Source organism: Hippocampus comes, unplaced genomic scaffold, assembly GCF_001891065.2.
Source record: "Hippocampus comes isolate QL1 unplaced genomic scaffold, H_comes_QL1_v1.1 scaffold143, whole genome shotgun sequence".
Taxonomy (NCBI): domain Eukaryota; kingdom Metazoa; phylum Chordata; class Actinopteri; order Syngnathiformes; family Syngnathidae; genus Hippocampus; species Hippocampus comes.
This window is the reverse complement of record NW_017805504.1, coordinates 735,046-742,080: the sequence shown is the minus strand read 5'-3', so window position 1 is coordinate 742,080 and position 7,035 is coordinate 735,046. Positions and strand designations below refer to the sequence as shown.

Genomic DNA, 7,035 nt, shown 5'->3' with positions numbered 1-7,035 from the left:
TCCCCCCCATTGACATGTAACGCTCAAGTCCAAGCGCGCTGTCCCTGTGTCTGCGTTCCGCAGCCAGAGACTTGTCAGCTGGCCCGCATTCATCGCCGGCCGGCTATTGCCATTACGTGAGAAACACAGCCGGGGCCTAAGGGCTTTTCTCCAGATTACTGGGGCTTCGAGCACCCCCCCCCCCTTTCTAAATAGTGTTGTCCATGTGGAGGCCACCAGTTGGTTTTATTTAACTGGAAGTGTGACAAAACCAAAATTTTCTAGTTCCAGGATAGACGAAAACGAACACTTCCCCTAATCCTTACCCGTACCCCCCCAACCCCCACCCTTTGCTTTACCCATACATCCTTGCTCCTGTCCATATCAACATATGGCAGTGTCAACACCATCTCTAAAATAATATTCATTGTCACTTTCTTGGTCTGACCTACGAGACAAGATTTCCCAAAAATGAAAGTCAGTGGGTTCCATGTTTTTTTTGTGTTGTTACAAATGGACAATTTGGCCAAAAAACACCTTAAAATTCGAATAAAATGGTTTGAGTTGTCAGCGTAAAAATGAAAGTCAGTGGGTTCCATGTTTTTTTTGGTTTTTTTTTGTATTGTTACAAATGGCTTATTTGGCAAAAAAACACCTGAAAATTCAAATAAAATGGTTTGAGTTTTCAGCGTTCTCATTGATCCTTTTTTTGTCTTGTGCTGGAGGGAACCCTCTTCTCTGGCTGGCTGACAAGTTTCACTTAAACATACAGTATCCACCAGTTCCACCAAATTCCAAGATGAACCAATGTGATGTTTCAAATGCCGACATTTGCTCTAAAAACTCGACAAACCCAGCGAACTGTGGGCAGTAGAAAAGGTCACGTTTTTTTTTTTTTTTGTCTTGCACTCAGGGGGAACCCTCTTCTCCGATTGGCTGACAAGTTTCCCTTAAACATACAGTATCCACCAGTTTCACCAAATTCCGAGATGAAACAATGTGATGTTTCAAATGCCGACATTTGCCCTAAAAACTCGACGAACCCAGCGAACTGTGGGCAGTAGAAAAGGTCACATACTTCACCAGTCAATTATTTTTTTCATGAATTTATTTGTAATGGTGGATTTTAGAGGCAGCTCAAGTGCTCTTTCCGTTTTTTTAATCGGAATTCCACCATACGGCAGGCCACAAAAACAAACTCCACAACCTTTGCCAAGGCGCACTGACCCTTATTAGCTTGTGCGGTAAATTGTTTACCTTCACGCGGCGCTTCATGGACTCTTTCTTTCACCTGATCAATGCTAGCTAGCTCGGCGCACAAACAACTGTGGGCCACGTTCATATGAGTGGAGGCAAAACGGCAAAACCGCCTCCCGTGTCCTCAAACGCGCCTTGTTGACGGATCCCACGTCTTGCGCCTGGCTGCGAATTCTTGCCTGTAACACATTAAGCCGGCAAATCGCTAAAGCGTTCGCAAATGCGCGCCGACGTGTTCAATGATCAACCCCAGTCTTTAACCTTGGCCGCCTCAGCCGGAACAAATCAGGGCGGTCTCGGGAAAGTTACGGGCGTCGCATCAGCGAAGCCGAGAGTCGGGAAAGCGCGCGGGTTCTCGTCGATTCGCTCACCCTTGATTGAACCCGTGCCGTCGGGCATTAGCTAGGCCAGCCGTGTCCCTCAAATCTTATTTTTTCCTGCCTCGCAGGATTTCCCTGACGGGCCAATGAAAAAACAACCCCGCTCTGAATTTTAGAACCTGGGTTTTACCACACTCGATCCACTTGCAGTTCTGAAAAGAAATCATCAATGCCGCACAAAAATGCAATGTAGCAGCATGCACCTGTGCCACATACATCATCTGACGCGGTTAGCAATCAATATTTATCTTGTAACATGACGCAAAACATAAAACGTTCTTATTAAAATACATAAATAATGATTCGTGAAGTGAGGATACATTCAAATCTTACTTGCCCGTTTCTTTTCTTTTTATTTTTTTTTTGGTCAACTGAAAAAACAAAAAAAGGCTAAGACTTGAGACTGGCATACGCAGTGTGTGCCTAACTGAAAACGACGGGAGCACACCAGGATGGGTCTTTGCGTCGGTCTCGGCACGCAAGTGTCTATCCCGCCAGTTCGGCTGTAAACATCTGTCCGGGCGTTCCTCAGGTTCCTGATGTGTGATGGTGGGCTCGGCCGGCTGTGACGGGCGTCGCTGACTGCCTCTCCGCTCCGGTTTGACCCCTCTGGGAGGAGTGACTCCGGCTGCGGTAGCAGCGAACCGTCGGTAAGCGTATAGCTAGCGTCCGCTGATGCTAACGGACAACGACAAAAGGTGTGAAGCTCACACCTTCTTCCTCTCTGCTGCCCCGGGGGGCTTCCTTCACTTTGTGGAGGCAGGGTGTGCTCAGGCTCATTTTGACTCGCGCCGCGGTTGAGGTGCAATGAATTTCAAAGTCCGTCAATAGTGGAAGCTCTAAAGACCGAATTTTGAGCAAACTGTCTGGATTAAAAAACAAAAAAAATGTCTCTGAAGTTGCCTGACCTTTGAGGACTTACCTTAAAGCCTTGCAGTCAAAAGTAAATCAAAAAATATGGTGGACGCCTTGATAAAGTGACAACAAAGCTCATCTTTTTTTTTTGGAAGCCATTTACATATCGTCACCCCAAAGTTTGGCCTTTCAAAAGATGACACACACCCGATTTCAAATGAATCCATATTGTCCTCAGGCTTCTCCGAGCCTTCCGACAAGCTGATCATTTGAATCGGGTGTGATGGGAGAAGGCCGACATGTAAAACAGGCTGGGTTGGGGCCCTCGAGAACCGCAGTTGGGCAGCGCTGGTCTAAATAAATCAAAAATGAATTAGAGTAATTTCTCCAAGACCGTTTGCAGAGCCGTTAAGAGTGGAGCTTATCAATACTCCAGTTTTTAATAATTCAGCCCTTGGGCCAGTTTAGTACCGGGGCTCGATACCCACATCCCGAAACGAGTCGTAACTTTACAAGAACGAAATTGTAATGTTACGAGAAACAAGTTGCCATGTTATGATGAATAAAGTCGTCATTTTAACCCTCCATGCACCCCGCCAAAAAAATGTGATGTGAACATAATCATGTTCATGTCATGAAATAAAGTTATAATATTCCCCAAAAGTCAGTCTTCCATCCAAAAAAAAAAAAAAAATCGTAATGTTGTAAATTGAAGTCATCATTTTAACTGGAAAAAAATACAAGTAAAAATTAGCCAACGTGTAAGGTTTTAATGAGGTTTATTTCTCTTTCGTGCTTCACCTCGCCGCCTTTGAGGTTGCTTGCGTCATACTCCCCTCCGTGTGCTTTTATGAGTGTGCAGTCGCCATAGCAACTTCACCTGCTTCTTTTTGGTTGCCCCCACCCCCACCAACGCCCTCCTCTCTCCTCCGCTGTTTCTCGCAGGCCTCAGGACACACCAGACACCCGCCTCCATCACACATCGAGAACCCACCCCTCCCTGCCCACTTTTTTTTGTTTTTTTTGTTCTTTTTTTAAATACCGTTACAGACTCAAGATATCCCCCATTCTCCCCTCAGCCCCCGCCCAGCTTTGTTTACAAGTATGCAAGGAGATGTGCGCTCATACGCACGGGCGTGTGGCTAAAGCGCTGCCGGATGGTGAAGATGAAGACGTTATTATCCGACGAGTAGTCCTTATATCATTCTTATTCGTGTTAGTAGGATTATTAAGAGCATGACATTGAGACAAAAAAAAAACAAAAAAACAAAAAAAACAACTAACTAAAATTGTTCCCCCCCCCCAAAAAAAAAATATTTGTTTTTTAAGAGAGGTATTTTTGTAACCAATTTAGAAGGGTTCATGTTGGCCTAGCGTGGAATTACGATGCAACAAATGAACAAATTATTTTCAGTTGTTACCATTTTAAAGTTGTTCTATTGTGAGGGGGGACAATGTGTAATCCCGTGATACTGTTGCGAGAAAAATTTTGAGAGAATGGTTGTAACATTTCAAGAAAGAAAGGGGAAGTAGGGTTTGCGTTACAACCTCTCCCCACACAGTTCCCGCCCTTTGACTCGGCTGCGTTCATAAATTCATCTGCAATCTGGCAGCACGCGAAGACGCCGAAATGTTAGTTTTTTAACGAAGTTCAAGTTTTTTCTTTTGATCTTAAAATGGCTTCCCTTAACCAGAATCCCATGTCGCACTGTCGCGGAAGCTACAATCCTGGTGGATTAATGCACATTGTGAACTATCTTTGCTTCTTCTTCGTCTTCTTCTTTGAAAGAGGACAAAAAAAAAAAAAAGATCTTTCACTGGAAGTAGAAGAATGGTAGTCATGGCAACCACCTTTCGGTTTGCACAACAAGGTGTATTAATCTATTACGATTGTATTTTGTCTTCAATGTGACTTCTGGTTAAGGAAAGCCATTTTAAACTAAAAAGTAAAAGTCACATTGTTATGATATGGATGTTTCCTCGTCTTTCTGTGCGGCAGAAGTCGGAGCTTGCTCTGCTCACATTAATTTCTGAACGCAGCTCTTTACTTTCCAAAGAAATTGCCATAATTTTAACAGCAAGAAATTGTCGCATTAAAATAAAAAAGCTGTTGTGTTCCAAGACAGCCGTAAAGTTGCAATAAAAAAAGTAACGTTGCAAGACTACTTTTACAAAATTGCTTGAAAAAGCGTCGGTCGTGAAAGTAGTGGTCATCTTGTTGCAATGAAAGTTTAGATTTCATCACACAGTATATAAGGAGGTCCAATATTCCTTGAAAAAAATGAATAAATTTGTGCTATAACGGGAAAAAAAAGATGGCATTTCGCCATAACAAGAAAATTGTAATAAATTATTTGTGTTACGAAAAATCATTCCCCTTTTTTCACCCACAAACACTGGTTGTGCTCGTAATATAAAGATTTTTTTTTCTTGCAATTTTATGACCATCAAAGTCAGAATTGTTTTCTTGACTTTTCGTTTCTTATGCTTGTAAAATTACACGTGTCCCTCTCACAATATTAGGACTTCATCTGACAATCGAACAAATTATTAGGTTTTTTTTTTCCTTATTTCTTTTTTTTTTTGTTAGGGCTGTCCTCTACATGGTAGTCCAAATGAAATGCCAACAGATTACCTCCGCCTAGTTCAACATGAAACTCTTTTGTTTGACCTCTGGAGTTAGTGCCGTGGCTTTGTTTTTTTTTTTTTGTTTGTATTTTTGCTTTTTTTTTTCTTTGCCAGCCAACGAGAAGAGAGTGCGATACCAAAGCCGTACTGTTGGCGTGCTCTTGTTGACGCGAGTGTTTCTTTTTTCGAGACGGCAATACACGGCTATAATTAGCAACAGACCAAAGGCATTTCATTTTGTACACTGGAGCTGAGCGAGCTCGGATCGTGCAACTTTTCTCTTTTTGACGCCTTTCATCAAGTCCTCAATCGGATTTTTTTTTCTTCTTCTTCTTTAGTTAAGGGCGCTGACTTGAAGTCTCCTTTTGTCTATTTTTAGGCAGCCGAACTACTTTTCTGTATTGAAATGTTCATCTTTAAGAAGGGAGCCGAGTCTGCCGTAGCGACGTCCATCGCAAAAATCTTGTCTTTGCCACATTTTGACGTCCAAATTTTTACATGTCGTTTTCGTAAACAATCTTCCCCGTTAGGTAGCGTCGTATCTCGGAAGGCGTATTTGGACCACACTGTACTGAAAGAAAATGACTCAAAAAGGCCACAGGAAAAAAGCCGGAATGGTAACGGACATAAATTGCAACACTGTATTAGTCACAATATTCTATGAATAAATTCCTAAGATACCAGGAAAAAAAAGTTGTGTTACTAGGAAAAAAAAATTCGGACCAGCATAAACAAATGCGATTACGATAAAAAAGTCGTGTGAAAAAGTCGCAGTGTTGTGAAAAGTTGTTCTGTTGTGAAAATGAAGTCCATACTTTTTTTTTTTTTTTTCCTTCTTGGTATGTTACTACTTTATTTTTGCCCAAATTTTCTATTATGACTTTTTTTTTTCATTGATTTGTCCTTTTTTTAAGATGTTTCTTCCTCACAATATTACAACTTGAGCTCCATCATATTTTTCCTGGAAAGATGACTTTATTCTGGTGAATGCATTTTATTTTTGAGTTATTCGTGACTTTATTCCGTGTACATCGAGTTGTTTATTTCGCATATATTCGGCTAACTTTATTCCTGTTTATGTGTGGCCCAAATACACCTTCCTATCAGACTAGTTGATGTTTAACAATTATTAATATGCACAATGGTATCCGATCCGAGATTTTTTTTTCATTTATGAGGCATTTTTTTCATGCCGTTTTTTTTTTTTTCTTTCCAAGTATTTATAAAGTGTGTGCGTGCGTATTTTATGGGTGTTGTTTTCCCAATTATATAATTCAATGTAAGTATTATTGTATATTCATTTGTATGTGTGGGTGTGTGTTGTATCTGACGGGTTGGAACGTACTGTACTGTATGTATCATATACTGTATAAATACTACATAATTCACTGTGAAATCCTGATTTAAAAAAAAAAAAAACGAACGAAAAGAAAACAAATGCCATTGGGGTGTTTTTCTAATATGGTACAGTACATGCTTGTTTGTGTATATGTTGTTGCTAGCTGCATATTAGCCTAGCCTTGTTTGTCTCAAAACAACAACAACAAAAAAAGGTTTTTATGAAAATGTTCAATGAAGACATTTCAGGCCGTTTGCCATTAAAGATCGACATGATCCCGATTTGTATGACCCAGAGTTGCTTTTGTAAGGTGGCGTGCCGAGGAGTGCGAGTGTGCGTGAGTGATCCCGCTTGCGTGAACGTCTGTGCGTGTCACACAATTAGGAGCTGCACAACACCATCTGGTGGTCAGAAGGACGACTTGCGCCTACAGATCTTCAAAGAGACTGCGCGCCAGTCAGTCCTCGTTTCAGTAATTCGACATGAAATGTATGACAAAAGAATATTCGAAGCCGACTACTAGATCTGATGAGAATATATGACAGGACTAAAAAAAAAAAAAAAAAAAAAACATCCATGGGCATTGAAATCCATATC

General features: G+C 41.3%; 1 protein-coding gene across 2 annotated transcripts in view; it reads left to right on the top strand.

Annotated features, from left to right (window-relative positions):
* The window catches only part of LOC109520353 (RNA binding protein, mRNA processing factor), a 25,753-nt gene extending 22,224 nt beyond the window's left edge, over positions 1–3,529 (top strand). For both annotated transcript variants that reach the window (XM_019877494.1, XM_019877493.1), the window contains exons 8-9: positions 2,149–2,266; positions 3,417–3,529. The gene's annotated coding sequence lies outside the window, so the exon portion shown is untranslated. The remainder of the gene's footprint in view (positions 1–2,148; positions 2,267–3,416) is intronic.
* Positions 3,530–7,035: the final 3,506 nt, after the last annotated feature.